We start from the raw sequence: 18,768 nt of genomic DNA on the forward strand, positions 1-18,768 counted from the left end.
TTTGGCCTTTCTTTATGGGCCCATAGTTAAAGAAGAGCTGGGGGTTTACCCTGAGGACGGAGAGATGGAATTCAGGAAGCAAATGTTCTTGTGGTGGATTCTGAGGGGCCCCCAAGCCAACTCAGTCTTCCATCCTTATTTAAGTCAGTAAAATGAGTACCCAGCTTGTTGGGGGCAATTGGGTTACACGTTGTAAACTGCTTAGATTGCTTAGTTCAGTAGGAAGCAGTATAGAAATGTAAATGCTATTGCTATTAATTTTTGTGTGGTTGTGTTTTGGTCCTGTGCCAAAATTACTTCACTGACTTGCATATTAAGTGCCTTGACTTGTAGGGGTGGGGGGCATTTGCCACTCTGCGTCAGGTAGCAAGATGCCTTTGGCCAGTCCTGACTGAGGCAGAAACTAATAGGATCATCTTAAGCAGGTCACCATAACTAATGGCTTTGCTACACATTTTCTCCTTCCACATGAATATTTCCAATTATTTTTGCATAATCACTTCCATAAACAAACATGTGAGCCAGAACCAGATTATTAGAAGTACAGACAGCTTTAACATTCATGGTCGGAGGGGGACTTTACATTCAATTCAACTTCCATGGGAACTCTCACTAGCTGTACCTGTTGACTTGCTTCCTTTCTGTCCACTTCTGTAAGTCTGTGTGTGTGTGTTGCTTATGCTGGGGAAGAATATATTTATAACAAAAAGCCTTCAGTTCTTCATCTTTAAATATGGCAGTAATTATGATGATAGGGAGATGCCAGGACTGACATAAGGCCTTTAAAAAACACTTCCATGCCACAGTTTTCAAAGAAGTACCAGTGTTAGTCTCTTGTAGCATAAAAATGAGGAAGGGATGGGAAAAGGAATGTGGCAGCACCTTTAAGATTGATTGGAGCTTTTATTTTTGCATGAGGGTTCATGGATATAAACTCACTTCTTTGGATCCTTAGAGTGATAATAAATGCTCAGGTAGAAAGTATATGTACACAGTTTTGGGAGTGGGATGGAATGTAATAGGATTCAGAAGGATGCAGATCCTTGCCTTAAATTTTCAAAGAGCTGCATAGAGAAATAAAGGTCTTTCAGTTCTTTATACTGCCCAGTTAATGTTGATGTGCAAAAGCAGTAAATCTGCTTACTAAAAGTCAGTTCCTTGGGTGAGAAGTTTCCTTTTGTTACAGTAGCAAGGATTCTTGTATTAATATATGTTGTATGCACGAAGCCATTGTCTATATTCATACCTCTCTCAATGGACTCAAATTTGTAAATATAATTCAATTCATATGTTTCCCTTTCTGGTCTCCCTTTGCTATTTTTCCATATGCTTTATACATTTATAATCACCCTGTAAGCATCTGAAGAAGTGTGTACTCTGTTGTATAAGCATCTCCAAGGTTTTGTCAAGAAATGTTAGAATTCACAGAACTAGAAGCAACCAAGTTAAAAGTAGTAATATTGCAGCATAAATAAAAATCCTAGTGTGTGTGGTTGTTGTTCTGGTTGTTAAAATCTTTTTAAACTGGAATCTTTTTATCTTTATTAATTTTATCATCATTCAAATTTATAAATCGTTTTATTGTTCTTCAAAAGTATGTATGTATGGATGGATGGATGGATGGATGGATGGATGGATAATGTGCCTAGATTAAAAAAATGTACTAAGAATCTAATAGAGAATACCAAGGAATTTTAGTTATCTAAATGGCTAATTAAGTATCTGTATTGAAACTACTTTGATATTACAGAGATGAAATCAGGAGGAGCAATTTGTCAGGAGAGTCTGTATGTGTGTATGTGTACACACACACACACACACACACACACACACACACGGAATTGAAAGACTCTTTGATATTTAAGAAGTGTTGATGATATTTAGGTTCCAAAGATTTTCCCTGTAACTCTTATGTCTGTAGGTATTGTGATCAAAATAGTACAACATTATTTATGTGTTTCTGTATCTCTCTCTCTTTCTGTATCCCCTCCTCTCTCTGTATCTCTCTCTCTCTCTCTCTGTGTATGTGGGTGTTAGAGATGGAGAAAGACCAAGATTTGAAGGTGCTTTTGAATACATTTCAGAGCTCCTGCTTTAAACATGTTGGGATTTGCACATGTGGTTCACAGAACCTTCTTAGAGCTGTTTAGTTACCTTATTTCACAGTGCACTTTATGAGCTGAACAAGTCTTGAAGCTGACCTGCACATGTATTTTAACTCAGAAAATAGCAATTCCCTGATTTTATCTTCATATTGAGTTGCTTTTATCTCAGTGTGGCAGATACACACACACACACGAATGTACCAGTAAATCTCCTTTGTCCACATTGTTACAGAAAACAGTTCCTGTGGTGTCTTTTGCTTCTGCTCTGGTATCTGTCACTTGAGGGAGTCCTGGCTTGCCAGCTGTGTTGTGCCTTGTCAGAAAAGACTGCAAGGTGGTGTCAGTGACTGGAATAGAGACAGTGGTATTTTTGCCTTGATTACTTAGCTGGCTGCTCTTGCTCCTGGTGCTGGGTGTCTCGCCACCCCCGCCCCCCAACTGCTGCAGAGGGGCCAGAGTCCATTCGCTGGGAATGAGTAGGGAAAGTGAAACAGGCAGAGAAGGAGAGATCAAAGTATCTAGAATTAAATAAAGAGAGCTGCAGCACCAAACATTCCTCTAATACATCAGTTCTGGTGGGAAAATAATACAAAGCCCTCTCGAAAAGGCTGCCTTCTGGGCATTTGTTTTGTTTGCCTCTGCCAACTGCTGCTGGGAAAGCGAGCACGAGGGTGTGTATGTGCATTTTGTGTAACAGCGCAATTAATCTTTGCCACCTCTACCACCAAGACGATTTCTTGCCATGGTGAAAGAAAAAGGTAATTCAAACGTATACTGTATCTCTTCTACATTGCAATTGAAATGGCTTGGCAATTATTGTGTCAGTGGTGCTTGTTTTCTCTGTGTTACTTGGTTTCTGTAGCTTTCTTCTTCTTTTGCTCATTTAAAAAAAAATCCGCTGGCTTTTAATGAGTCATTTGCTAATAATAATAATAATAATAATAATAGATTTATATTTCCCGCCTCTCCCTGCGGATCGAGGTGGGATTACAACCGATAAAAGCCAAACGATACAATTACACAACCCATACTACATAAAATAATCAATTAAAACACGCCAAGATGCAAGTATATCCAAGGTAGTGGATCTCGAATTAAAAGTCTTATGTTCTATTTGTTCCTTAAAACCATATAGATTGTTTTTAGAAAGGTAGTTTTGTTGTGGCTGCTTTTAACAGCTTGTTATTTAACTGTCTGTTTCAGTGGACAGTGACACCTTGGCATTGTGATATGAAATATAATAAAGCCATAGTAGAATAAAGCCATATTTTAGAAATGTCTTTTTTTGGAATTACTCCAGAAAAATCAGTGGCAAAGCTGAACTTTTTTCCCTCAAGCCTACTGCAGTTAATTTTAAGTTTGTTTTGGAGAAGTGCTCCTGACATAGATAATTATGAATACTTGAGTCACTTGCCCATAGACTTCTGTATGCAAACTGTACAGATTTGCACTAGATATCTGTGGGGGAATTGCTCATTTTAGGAAGGTTTCCTCAGAGCCCCTTTCCTGAATTAATATGCACAACATATTATGATGCAAAACATTTGAGTTGGCATCATGGTTTGATGATTTAACAGGATCCTTATATATTTCCCCCATCCCCCTGCACTTGGAAAACGTTAACATCCCGAGACTCTGCTCAATTCTGACACAGGGAATATGTGAGTGTTGTGATTATTAAATAGACTGGCTTATGATGCAAAGAGTTATGGTTGAACTGCTGTCAAGTTGACTTCAACTCATAGCAATCCTACAAATGAGAGAGTTACCCTGTCATCTTCTGGCTCCTGGTCAATTACGTTGAATAATGCAAAGCTATTTTTTACATTATCTTTAAATTCTCAGGGATGTTCTTCAGGTTCTGTTGTAACATCAGGGTTAGTTTAGTGTTGTTCTTTAGCTTTACTCTGATTTTTTATATTAGATGTTCATGGTCTGTGCCACAATTTGCTCCTGGTCTCCTTTTTGCAGAGAGAACAAAGCTTCTCCATCTTCTACCTCCAATTATATAATCTATTTCATTTCTTTATTGGCCCTCAGGTGATGTCCATGTATACAGTTTGCTTTCCAATTGCCTATGATTAACAAGAAGTCCTGTTTTAGCATCTGATCAGTCTCCTCTTGGACTAGAATAGAATCTTTCTGTTTCTACTTCTGCCTCTGTAGTTGGAACATAAACTAGGACTATGGATATATTGATAGGGTTTCCCAGAGTCTTATTGATATGATTCAGTCAGACTTTGTATTATACCCTTTGACATCTCTCCTCACTATTAATGCCGTTCCATTTCTTCTTAGATTTTAATTTATTGAGTAAAACTCTATGTAATTATCTGACTCAAAATGTCCTATTCATGTCCATTTTAGCTCACTCCTCCCAAGTATTACAATGTTTATATGCTCCATTCTGGTTTTACTGTGTTTAGTTTCTCCCAATTCGTACTTCTCATGTTCCATGTTCCTATAATATGTTTTGTGTAGCTTTGGACTTTTCTTTCACCTCTGAGCATGTCAGCAGCTGAATGTTTTTTGGTTTGGGTTGTTGCATCATTAGTCACCACACTATTCACAGTTGTTCTCTGTTGTACTCTAGGAAGTCACCGAGTATCATCTGACCTGGGAGTTTCATCTTTTGACAAGATTGCTTAGTTTTTGAAGACAAACACATTGGTTATCTTTCTCAAATATTCTCAAATGCTGGTGCTTCCTGTATCTTGTAGTGAACAGAATATTCTTAAATGCTGGTGCTTCCTGTATCTTGTAGTGAACAGAAGTTGTTTATGTTTCCAGTAATAGACTGAACAGCTTTTAGCCAGAGGCTTCACCCACTGAGATACTATACATACTAAGGTTGCAGTCCTGTAGGAAATCGGTGAGATTTAATGTGGATTGTGCTAAACGTGGATTGTGCTAACAGAAGGGCACTTACCCAGTTTGCCATCCCATTCATCTCACCATTTATTTCCTAGTTTTTCTTTCCAGGCCAGATATCTATTCATCTCACTGACCCTTGCAGAAATAATCTCATGGAAAGCAAATTAACTGAGCGGTCATAAAACTGTGGCCCTTATTTTAGGTAAAAAAACATACCGTATTCCAGATAAGGTATAAACCACTTAATAACAGTTTCTCTTTGATTTAGAAGTCTTTGTTTTTTTCAAGCAACAGATTTGGTTTGACAGATGTTCAGATACCCTTAAAAGGCACTGGTCAAATATGTGATCCTCATGCCATAATTTCATACATTTATATGCACAGTCTGTTCACTCAGATATTTATTTTTTGTATTATATTTGTATGATGTCCTGCTATATGTAGGAACAAACAACAACTAGAAAAATAACTTCTGTGTTTGGCTTGCACCAGTCTGTACTTGTCTCCTCAGTATCTGCCTGTCAGCAGAGAGTTAGAACCTTCACCAAGGAATGCAACAAGAGTGTTCCAGTGGGCATTCCAGCCTGGCAATGCTTTCCAGTTACGTGACCAACCTGAGTGAACAGTAATTGCTTCTCTAGAGGAGTACAGAATCTGTGTTTCTGTGGTCAAGGTACAATATATCAACATGATAATGCCGTTACACTTGCTTATACTGAAACTCATTTGCCAGTTTAATCCCTATTCCCATCGGTTTGGACCAAAGGAAGGGCAAGTTAGCTTTTTTGGATGATAACTCCCAGAATTCTCCAACCTTCCTAGCCAATGGGAATTGTAGTCCTCAGTAATTTTTCCATGGTGTAGTTTGGTGAGAATTTTCCTTCAGCTCATTCACGTTTCTTTCAAAGTCAGTAAATACTTTTTGCTATCAGCAAACTTGGCTAGCTCACCAGTCATAACTACAGGTCCTTTATGAGCAAATTAAAAACCACTGGGCTAATTCAGATCTGAAGGTGGTAAAAAGCTCTGAGGGGCTTAGCTAGCATTCTGTTTCAGACAGCTGTTCATCTGAGGGAGAAAAAACCTTTTAGAATCCTCTGTAGTGTTTCAAAGTTATTTGATAGGCAGACTGGATGTGGGCACTGCAATTTTGAAAAACTGAGTAGGAAACTGAAGAAGTGGTGACTGCACTACTTTCTCCTTCTTACACAAGGTCATTTCCAGTTGTATCAGTAAATCTGGGAAGGCCTGCCTGCTGTCCACCGTTTGAAGTGCAGATCTTAGCAAACAGATAAGCCAACCATGCTTGGTTCATCAGCATTTTCTCACCAAGATTAGCTTGCTTACAATGCAGACATAAAGTGAATGCAAAGTTAACATTGTTTCAGGTGAAGATTGAATTCCCAGTTAATTCACTCTCTGTCTAATGAGTAGCAACTGTGAGTCTACCGTTAGGGAAAGTGAGGGGGTTTCCTTTGGTGTAAGGTCCTGGGACCCTTTCATACTACACAATTCTAGCATATGGTTCCACTTTAACTCCCATGGCAACATCCTATGGAAACTTGGGATTTGCAGTTTAGAGAAGGATATTTATCTCAGCCAGAGAGCTCTAGTGCTTCATCAAGCATTTTTAAAACACTTTACAATAAAAATGTAAAATCAATTAAAGTCATCTTGATAAAACAGTATAAAATTAACACAAAAACATACAAAAATTAAAACCATAACTAAACTACTAACCCTAAGGTTCCCTATGATGCATCCATGGCAATTCCAGCAGAATCACAGTGCTATGATTGTGTAATGGGAAAGGGGTCAGTAATGAAATGTTGGTAATGGCGCTATAGATGCTGTATGGCCTGGTGCAGTGGATGATATCCCACTGCAAATGTTAAAGAACAATTCAGCCATCATGCAGATGGGATTTGAACATGGAGTGGTGGAGGAGTGGCAGTTTATCCTTCACTTTAAGCTGCAATTTGTCTTAGGCTAGCTCTGAGTTTGTGGGTGGGAGAAGCTTCTGCCTGGAGCATTGGTAGGATTGTGATCAGATTGATTAAATGAGCAATTGCCTTCAACCTAGCAAGATAACAACTGGTCATTGGGGATGTATCTGGAATACTGAGAACACCTGCAAGAGGGCGGAGGCTGAATTTATGTATCATCTTATTTGAGTTTATTTCTTGAGGGGAAGCCTTAGAGATAATTCTTTTTTTAATCATGCAGGTTAATACCAATTCAAATGCATATGGGACTGTTTGGTTAAAAGCATTTATTGCATTGAAATCCTCTGCATCAGGGATTACATTTCTACCTTCTCATTGATTACTATATTTCTGACACACAAAGTGTATATGTGTATACATATTTGTTTCTTGGCAAGTTCTTGGTTGACCCAAGAACAGATTGTACCATCTGTCTGCTTTTGTAGTGCTTTTCCTGTTATTTCCTTGCTAGTACCAGAAATGGGAGAAAAGTAGTTCCCTGTATTTTTGGATTGTTTTATGAACTGTGAAATACTTGGCCTGGGAACCAACATAGCCCACCTAATGTTGCATTTGCCATACAAGTAATAGAATAATGTCCAGGACTAAGAACACTTACCATAGCAGGACAATGAGACAGTGGTTGGTCTCTGGAGCTGCTATTGCAGATTTCAGCACCAGTAGCAATGCAGGGGCTTGGTGAGGGTAGGATGTATGGGGCTTATAAGTTGCCAGCATTTGCAGCCAAAGAGGAATGGTATAGAGTGGATGATGGTAGCCATTGGCCACTGTAGTTGCATATGCAAGTAATATCCAATGTTTGGGAATAACCAATTAAATTTTAATTAGACTAATGAAGTTAAATAAGTCAATTTTTCAGTCTTGATTCCCACCCTTTGCCCAAAGAGACTATGCAGGTTAACAGCACTTGCTGTTCATTCCTGTGATGCACTTAATGCAAGATGGCACCTTGGTGATAATATAGGGTCTCAAGAAGAAGTGAATAGTTGGAGAGTACATGAGAAATTAAGATAGTGGGGACTGAACTTGGGATCCTTGGCTCACACGTGCAAAATCTGTGTTCTCACATTAACCTTCTCAGGCCATGCTTTTCAGTGTGTGGTAGAGAAGAGGACTCATGACAGAACTGAGAGAGAAGAACAGAAGTATACCTACGTAATTTTTCATTATTTTCATATATTGTAAATTGCTATAATTCTACATGGGGACAATGAGCATATTTAAAAGACAAATAACACAGGAAGTTAACATTACTGTGTTACACAATAACAATGACATGTAACTCTTATTGGTATCTAGATAACCTTACATTGAAAATAAAGAAATAAAGTTGAAAATTTTGTCTGTTTATCTTAATATGAATACTGGTTTTAGTATGATGTATGGTCTTACCCTCCGTTCTTACCGTAGGTCTGTGCATTTAAGCTGATGGTTTTGAAAACAGCTTTTTCATAATGATATGTAATCATATTGATAGAACCCAATTCAGAAAATGTTGGTCACACATGGATGACCCTGAAATAAATGAAAGTTGAGTATGACTGATCTTAATTGGATCAGAGCCAAACGGATCAGTTGCATTAGTTCACCAGTCTGGCATCTGTTTCAAGGAAGAATGTTTACATTGCCTCTGACACTGATTAACACATGTGAATCATAGGTAGCCTGGAGTCAAACTACACAATATAGGAGACTCTTGATCAGGTTGTTTGTTTATTTTTCTGATTTAGATATAGCTGAGCCAGAGAGGTGCAGTTCTATTAGGGCACCAGTAGGAATAATGAGCCCCTCTTGAAGACTTTGGACCAAATTCCCAGCAGCGTTAGTCAGCATAGCCAGTGGTGAGGGATGCTGGGATCTGGGTTCCAACAGGATCTTGAGGTCTATGTGATTTCTGTCAGTGGATTACAGATAGATAGATAGATAGATAGATAGATGTCTTTTCACCAGCATGGCTTGGAAAAGCATTTGAATTGGGGAAATTGTGAAGGAAGTATTTTTTTAAAAAAACCTTCAACAGTACAGTGTCCTCAGTCTATTTTTGACACCTCTTTCTGCTTCTATAGCTAAAAATAAAGCCAGAAGGGTTATCATGTGCAGCCTGACGCTTGGAATAAGTGAATATAGTAGAGTAGTATGAACTATACTTTAGCCTCACCGAGAAATAATAATAATACAATAAACAGTCTGCAAGAAGGAATTTCTAGCTTTTAGGAAATATGTGTGGGCCACTAGAAGTATGTAGAAGTCACTCGTGGTGTGAATTTCTATTCCCTGTAGTGATATCTCTTCAGCAATATGCTTGCATCATGAAAACCTGGACTAAGGTTCTGCCCCCTCAATTTTAAACTACTTGTCTACTTGATCTCAGTAGAGTTTAGTGTTTCAAAGTTCAGCTTATTCAGTAGAAAATTACCAGAGATAGATCACAGGTATATTTCCCCCAAAATCAATAAAATGTTTATTTCTAAGATATTTTAATACAATTGTTCTATGATATTCAGTTTACCTTTCCTAACTGTTTATCTTGCCCTCTTTAACTACCTTTAGTTCCATGTTTTCTTCAAGACATATGTTTCTGAGCACAACTTCATGCCAGTGAAATAACTCTGTAGAACAGAGATATGCTGATGTGCCAGGTATTATGTACAGATAAGCAAGCAGAGCAAGGGTCTCTCAGTAAATGTAGTATTGGAAAAAGTGTGAGAAACAAAGTAAATCAATAGAGGGCAGGCAATTTGTATTCTGTAGCTATCCCAAGACTACACATTGTTATTTATCAAATGGAATTTTGCCAAGTATGTCATATGATGAGACTGAGGGATCTTTCACACTACACATTATAGCACTATGATTCCACTGCCTTATCTGCATTCTAGGGAATTCTGGGTGTTTGATGAGGTGTTACAGCTCTCTGGCTGAAAATTCTAAATGCCTCTCCCTAAACGGCAAATCTCTGAATTTCATGGGATGGAATATGGCAGTTAAACTACTGTATATAACAGTGTAATGTAAAAAGACAAATAAGGTGGTCACATAATCTAGAAAGAGACAATAATTGTGTATTGGGAAGTTGGAAATGGGAATGTTCTGATATGTGTGATTTATCCATGATTAGTTTGTATACATTTCATGAGTGTCTTTAATAGCAAAGAAATTCTTGGTAGCATAGATATTTCTGGGGGGGAAAAAGTGGGTTTTCCCATTTTAAACTTTAAAAAGAACAAGATATTATAAAAGACATGTGATTCTACCTCAAAACCCTACATTTCCTCCCACAATGGCTATTATAGTTGCTCCTTTGGAGCCGAAGACTTCGGGTCACAAATTTATCATTTGTAGATCGTCACACCCCATGTTTTAAAATGGCTGCAGCATGCATGTTTACATTGCTGCCATTTAATAATATATGACATGATTATTTACATTTTTCCACATGCTTGTGGCTGTATTACTGTATTACAAAATGCATGCTATTACACAGTATCATTATGCTGATTAACTTTCTTGATTGCTGTTTGTGTGGTAGGAATATATATATATATATAGTGAAGTGGTGTCATTTTACACACCCTGAAGAGCAGGGCTTCCCCTGAAAATCTTAATATGTTGTACAGGGAGACAAGGTCCTAAAGATATGTCTCAAGGTTACCATCTTTGCAACTTGGTGAAAGCTCAAGTTTCAAATACGATGAGTTTTCACCACAGTTCCCTCATTTATTTTTTATTTTTAGCTTACCTTACACTTTCAGTGTATAATTGCCTTAGAGGTCAGTTTGACCTGTGATGCATATGATATGTGTAAAGAAATTTTAAAAATGCATTGCACAACCAGTGAGGAGATGGTGTATGATATCAAGGACATGACCAAAGCACATTTAACATTTTTACAAAGAGTATGACAAAGACACAATGTCAGAATGAAGGGCTACTAGAAAAAGTGTGCATTATCTTTAAGAACTTTAAATGGATAATAAGCATTTCTGCAAAGGAGTCAGTCACATTTACACATAAAGTTAAATCATAATTTAGTATTGCATGCATGACGGAGAGAGCCAGAGTGGCATAGTGGTTTGAGTCTGATGATGACTGAGAACCAGGGTTCGATTCTCAGCTTGGCTATGGAACCCATTGAGTGACCTTTGTCACATGCTCTCTGCCTCAGGGGAAGGTAATGGCAAACCTCCTCTGAACAAATCTTGTCAAGAAAACCCTATGATAGGTTTGCCTTAGGGTTGCCACAAGTTAGAAACAACTCAAAGGCACACAACAATAACAACAACGCATGACAAATAAGGAGCCTGTGTGAAGCACTCAGCTTACATGTTCCTCATCTCATTCTTCTAATGTGACCTAGAGAAGGAATGCATTAGTATTTATTTTGGCTAACATTATTGGGGTCTTGTTATTGGTTTCTTTATCAATAGACTAGAACTGAAGTGGGCAACATATGGCCTTTATGTCAATAGCATTTTCTTTAAATAACAAGTAAATACCATAAAGGCACCAGAGCTCATCTGATCTTGGTAGTTAAGCAGGGTCAGCCCTGGTTAGTTCTTGGATGGGGGACCAAGTATCAGTTGCTGTAGTCTTGATTTCAGAAAAAGGAACTGATAAAATCACCTCTGAGTATTCCTTGCCTAAGGAAACACTATGAAATTATTTGGGTTGCTGAAGGAACATACACACATATATTTTAAGCCCTGCTTTTGGAGTTATAGTGTTTATATTTATATTTTAGCTACCTTTAATCCACTGTTCCCATTTAATGCTGATTAGAATAAGAATAAGGTTTTCCTCCTTAACTCAAGAGAGCTTTACCTTCAGGCCACAGCTCTGATGTTAATAGCATATTTTGTTTGTAGCACAATGGGCTATATTCATTTTTAGATGTCTGTGTGCACAACAGCAAAAAACAGCATGGGTCAGGGTATCGATCTGCCCTTCCCATGGGAGCCCCTGCAAGCACTCCAAAATCCTGCTCCAGAAGGATGGGAATCCCTCTGGAACCAGTTCTGAAGCACTTTCTAAGGTTCCTAGCAGGAAGCAAAAGGAAGAAATCTCCATGATGTGCATTAGCATCATCTTTGATTTAGCCCAGTGATTCTGCTGCTTTTGCATATATATACTGAAAAGACATTGATTTACTGATTTGCTGTTCTTTTAGAAGGATATGATTCAAGGTACATATTATGAACTGCAGGTTGTCATACTATGCCTTAATAGTGTTTTACTTTTACTTTTACTGAATGGCCTGTCCTGCATTTAAAAATTGGAAAGCGTGATATTTCTAAGACTGAAGAAAGTGTTAGAACTGTAGTATTGTTGTACGTTAATATACCTAATGTTGTTTAGGGGACATAATTGCACATATTCAGGGAATAGAAATAAATGATCTGTCTCGTCTTGTGAAATTGTACTCTTAATGAGTATCTTACAGGTTACAGGTACACCTTAAAATACTTGCTTTCTTTAAAATGAAGGCTTCAAAGCTTTGTTTTCTCATTAGAAAAGTAGTCTTCCATGAACAAGTATAATATCCCCAGGCAAATAATTGCTCTTCAGATCCCTTCCAGAAATATGCCTCTCAACATCTCTTAGGTGATAATGTTCAACCAGATGTAACTAGGGAACTGTCAAATCAATTATCTCTAAACTGTCTTGATAGCCCTTTTGGCTGAAGGTTAAGTTATAAATGCTCTAAATAAATAAAATAATAAATAGTTTTAACCCATGTTTGTTGCTCTGGGTAGAATATGTTGTGTTGCTGGTTGCCCAAGATCCTGCTGAAAGGATCTAGTTCCTGATATTAACCCTCATGTGCCCAGGGCTAAATACCTTAAGGGCACCAGATCCTGCATGATCTTGGAAGCTAAGCAGCAACAGCCCTGATTAGTACTTGGATGGGAGCTAGCCAATGAATGGTCCTGTAGGCTATGGTCCAAAACACACCAGAGAAATAATCCAGTTTGAGACCTGTGATGGGAAATACAATGGCTTGGATGATCCTCACTTTATTGTTCAGAGTTATATCTTTACACTTATGCTCTTGTCCAGTTCTTTCATAGCTACCCTTCCCATTCCTAGCCTTCCTATTTCTTGACTGCAGCCTTCATTCTGATCAATATTTGATCCAAGGTATGGGAACTCTTTGACTGTTTCAGTTTCCTATTATTGACTATTCTTGTAGAACGTCTGTGGTCATTATTTTTGTTTTCTTAATATTCAGTGTTAAGCCTACCGTGGCACTTTCTTCCTTGACTTTCTTTAGTAATTGTTCCAGGTCTTTGTTGTTTTCTGCAAGTAGTTTTGTGTTGTCTGCATATCTTAAGTTCTTGATGTTCCTTCCTCCTCTCTTCACTCCTCCTCTCTTCACTCCACAGCTAAGTCTGTTTTCCATATAATATTTTCTGCCAGTAGGTTGAATAAATAGCATGAAGCCTTGCCTGATACCTTTGCTGATTGTCCCTCTGCTTTGCCATATTCAGTTCTCATAGCCTCCTCTTGCCCTGAGTAGAGATTACACAGCAGGACCAGGCCCAGATCCTTTCAGCCTGTGCCACTGCCAACAACAAGAATAGCCACAGGGCTGGATACCATGTGGCTGGAGGGTGAGAAAAGGGGCCAGCCAGATCCTTGCTGCCACCATTGCAATGAACCAACATAGCCAGAGGGATGGAGATTACATAGAGTCCACTGCATCTGGATCACCACTGCCACTTGTGAGACCACCTGCTTCCTTGCTGTTGGAAATCAACGCAGCCTGGAGAGCATGACTGAGGCCACAAAGAAGAGAACCTGGGGAAAGGGAGACTGGGGAAGCAAGGAAGCAAGACTGGACATGAAATGGGAGAACTCAGAAAGGGAAGGAGTTGGAGGGAATAGAGGGAGGAAATCGGGATTGTATCCCAAAGTGAGTAAAAATAACGACAATACAGCAGTGATACTGGTGAGAATTAAAAGAACCTTTAAAATCTCAAAGATGTAGCTGTATTTATCTTTTGTAGCATAAAAGGGAAGAAGGGAAGGAGGAAGAAAAAAAAGAATGTAGCAGCACCTTTAAGATTAACTGGCTTTTGTTTCCTCCTTTTTAAAATTTCACTTTGTTTCCTTTTGTATTGCTCTCTGCCTCTCCTTTCTGCTGAATGCAAGGTCACCTCTGGCATTATGAAGCTTTGTCATGTAATATATATTTCCAGTGGGGTAAAGGTTTTCAGCTATTAGCTTCTTTCTGAAGGAGCTGGAGCCAGCTGCATGTCAAATTACAGGGCAATGGTGACTTCAGCTGGTTCTGCCATTGTTGCTATCAGAGAGACTGGCAGAGAGGGGATTATGAGAAACACATAAGAGACAAAAATGTTAATATGTATTAGAAGTACACCCCCCTCCAATGCCCTGTCCCTAGAATTTATTTGTACCGTACTGTCCTTGGAGTTTATTTTCATTCAGTACAACAGCATCTTATCAGTGCCAGTGAAGAGTCTATCTCTAATATATGGCAAGGACAGGAACAAAAGGAAGAGTCAAAGGGATTGTGTGGAATTGTTATGTCTAAGGAAGGGGCTGTGAACTTGGTCTGGCAAATAAAATGTTGCTATTAAAACTTAGCATGAATAATTTGGTAGTCTAGTCTTCCCCAATTGCATTCTGGATGTGACAAGCCCTATCATTTCTACCTAGTTGACTGGGGAATTGCAGAATGAGCTCAGACTTGCTAGAAAGGTTAAAAAAAGGGGGGGGGGCTTTATCGATTATTTCCATAGTAATAGGATGAACAAGAAATGGAGAAGATGGCAAAATGCTAACATGGGACAAAGAAAAGACAAAATTCTTCAACACTTTCTTTGCCTTGCTCATCTTCCAAAAGGAGAATGGTGCTCAACCTGGGGATAATGGAGCAGATGATTTGGTAAGGGAAATGCAGCACAGGATAAGTAATGAGGTAGTATAGGAATATTTGGCTACTCTAGATGAATTTGTCTCCAGGGCCAGATGAATTACATCTAAGAGTATTGGAAGAATTGACAGGAGTAATATCAAATTTATGGGCAATTATCTTTGAGAACTTCTGGAGAAGTGTCAGACGGTGGAAGAGGGCAAATGCCCCCATTTTTAGAAAGAAGAAAAAGAGAGAACCCAAACAATTACTGCCCAATCAGCCTGACATCAATACCAGGAAAGATTCTAGAGCAGATCATTAAACAGACAGTCTGTAAGCCCTTAGAAAGTAATGCAGTGATCACTAAAAGTCAACATGGGTTGGTCAAAAGCAGGTCATGCCAAAGTAATCTTACCTCTTTTTTTTGATAAGATTACAAGCTTGCTAGATTAAAGGAATGCTGTGAATGTAGCATATCTTGATATCAGTAAGGCCTTTGACAGGTTTCCATACTATTCTTGCAAACAAGCTGGTAAAATGTGGGCTAGACAATGTTATTATTAGGTGGATCTGTAATAGGTTGACCAATTGAACCCAAAAGATGCACACCAATGGTTCCTCTTCATCCTAGAGAGAAGTAACTAGTGGGGTACCACAGTGTTTTGTACTGGGCCCAGTACTACTCAACATCTTTATAAATAACTTAGGGGCTCTATACACCATCCCCTTTTTGTGCCAGATTGGGGCCATGGTAACCTCATGCTGTGGCCCTGATTCAGCCTTCCAAGGGTGCAAAAAGGAGCCACAAAAGCAGCTCCTTTTTGTGTTCTCAAAAGGGCACCATAGCTATGGTGGCACAGCTGTATGGGGCCCCTTCAGTGCTGAGTCATCTGGACACAGCACTGGAACAGTCCATGATGCTGCATGCTGCCTGGAGTGGCGCTTGGCATCTGGGCACTCTGGGGGGGGGGGGGGGAGTCGGGGGTTCATTGACAGTATGCTGTGCTCCGACTCTGCCTCCTGGCCGGCCTTTTAGGCTGGTCTGTAAAGGGCCTCAGATGATGAAGTAGAGGGCATGCTTATCAAAATTGCAGATGACAACAAATTAGGATGGTTAGCTAACACCCCAGAAGACAAGATCAGAATTTAAAATGACCTTAGTAGATTAGAAAACTGGGCCAAAACTAACAAAATAAATTTCAACAGGAGAAATGTAAGATACTGCACTTAGGGAGAAAAAAAAAGAAAAAAAGAAAGCACAGAAATAGAATGGGTGATACCTGACTTGACAACAGTACATGTCAAAGTTATATAGCAGTCCTAACAGACCATGGGCTGAACATGAGTCAGCAACATGATGTGGCAGCTAAGAATGCCAATGCAATTCTAGGCTGCATCAATATAGTGTTTAGATTAAGCAATGTAATAGTACCACTCTATTCTGCTTTGGTCAGACCTCACCTGGAACATTGTGTCTAATACTGGACACCATAATTCAAGGAGGATATTGAAATGTATGCAGGAGAGAGAACACATGCAGGAGAGAGAAACCAAAATGGTAAAAGATTTGGAAACCATTCCCTATGATGAGTGGCTTAGGGAGCTGAGTAAGTTTAGCCTGGAGAAGAGACAGTTAAGAGGTGACATGATAGCCATGTTTAAATATTTGAAAAAATGTCATATTGAAGATGAAGAAAGCTTGTTTTCTGCTGCTTCAATGAAAGGAGATTCCACCTCAACATTAGGAAGAACTTCCTGATGGAAAGAGCTGTTTGACAGTGGTATAAACTGTCTTGAAATGTGGTGGAGTCTCCTTCTATGAAGGCATTTAAACAGAGGCTGGATGGCTATCTGTTGGGAGTGCTTTGCTTGTGCATGACAGGGACTTGGACTGGATGGCGCTTGTGGGGTTTTTCCAGGTCTTTGAGTCTATTATTCTAATGCTGGTTGGGGATGATTAGAATAGCAGTCCATAATCTGTGAAGGGTGAAAAAATGAGGAGTGCTAGGTCTCATGGTTGCAGAGAAAATGTGAAAAAAATGCAACAGTAGGAAATAATATCTGAGCAACAGCAGTATGTTAGATGTAACTTTCAAAGATCATATTGATGCATTTACTGATTATGTCAAGACTTCTGTGGAAAAAAAATCTGATAGTGTGTGTGGTTACTAATAAACTCTTTTACTCCTGAAGTCTGTAGGAATAATTTAGTACTGCACAGGAAACTCATTTTTAACACAGTTAGTGAATTTTGAAGGTATGTGCTGATACATTCAGGAAAAAACAATTTCTTTTCTTAGTATGAAAATACTTGCATGCTCCTTTGAGTATCATCCATGCCATTTCAGATGACTAAATTACAGCTGAGCCTGTGAGAAATAGCTGGTCATGAAGAGGACACTATTGATCATTAAATCAGCACTTCTAGGACCTACCTCCTAGATCTCTATCTGTTATCTTACTGCTTCTCTTTTTTTCAATTTCTTTTTTAGGTCTGGAGCATTCTGATTGCCCTGTTTCTTTTGATACCATTGGCAGATCTGATGTGGTAATTCATAGACAGGACTGTCATAACTTCTGGAGCCATCCTTAGGCTGTTTCATTTGCTTTACAGTCCCTAAGGGTTGTGCAGCATAGGTCCAGACAGCTTTGTGGAGATGTTTGAATTGGAATTCAAAATGATACTTGTTAAATTAAGCTGTTATGTCTGGATAGGAAGTGACATTTTGTTTGTGTGGATTGGATAAATCTGTTTTCTTCACCTTTTGATGATAATAAAGAGATGGCACATACTATTTATAGATGTAACCAAGGTACAATCCTGGCTTGGCCAAGTAAACCCACTGGTTGACCTTGGGCAAGCCATCTCTCATAGCCTCAATGGCAAACAACCTATTAAGTAATTTCCCCAGAGAACCGCATGATATGTTTGCCCTAGGATTGCCATGAGTTGGAAATAACATGAAAGCACACAACAACAACAACAAGAATTACCACCTGCAGGTTCCACCATTGACTTATGCCATATGTCCTGCTTGGAAAGCTAGAGACCATAAATAAAAAATGCCTTGTCTCATGGCCTATTTACTGTTATACTTAGCTCCATTCTTCTAATAGTTGGTTTTATTCACCTCATTTTTCTCATCAGCTTTTGGGGGGCAGTGGGGGAGGGTACTATCTCTTAGATTTTTAAAAAGATGTTTGATTTGCCTTTGATTTTATGAATTGCTTTCTCATGTTGTAGAACATCAAACTCAATATGCCATGAATAAGGATGCCAGTGTTTCCAGACTGGCATTTCCCCCTGTTTTACATGATGAATGTGAATGTGGCATCTAGAGATCAATCCTAACATCTGTGATTTATTGCCTAAAATATAATACTGAACACTGAAATATCTTTCAGTAGAGAGAGTATGTGAACAGTTGGAATCCATTGTGGATGGGGATCCATAAGCTCCATACAAAGAGTATTTTGAGGCAAATGAATGTGATGACAGAGCCATTGCTTTTAATGCCAATCCATTTTATTTGTATAATTCTTTCATGTAATTACTGCATTCAGAGGGGATTCACAACACACATACAAGCACACACAAGTGCACAAGTGCATATTATTTACTATTCTATTATCTTCTGTGACCATATGCATTTTGTAGATTTTTGTGCTGTTTCAAAAAACCTGCTAAACCTGTTTGACCAAAGATATAGGCCAAATAAGCATGGTCACCCCAGAGGCAACAGTGTCTCTATTGTAACTGGTTTAACTGGCTCTACTGACTTAAACTTGATTGTCTGGATCCATTGGCTGAGCTTGTACTTTTTCACCATTTTTGTATGATTCTAAATTTTCCATTGATAAAGAAATCTCTGTCACCAATAAGTAATTAGTATCTTTAATACAG

The 18,768-nt window shown here is 38.7% G+C and overlaps 1 protein-coding gene across 1 annotated transcript in view; it reads left to right on the top strand.

Annotated features, from left to right (window-relative positions):
* The window catches only part of ABLIM1 (actin binding LIM protein 1), a 243,386-nt gene that overhangs the window by 53,532 nt on the left and 171,086 nt on the right, over window positions 1-18,768 (top strand). The window lies entirely within an intron of this gene.

This window comes from Sceloporus undulatus, chromosome 3 (genome assembly GCF_019175285.1).
Source record: "Sceloporus undulatus isolate JIND9_A2432 ecotype Alabama chromosome 3, SceUnd_v1.1, whole genome shotgun sequence".
Lineage (NCBI taxonomy): Eukaryota > Metazoa > Chordata > Lepidosauria > Squamata > Phrynosomatidae > Sceloporus > Sceloporus undulatus.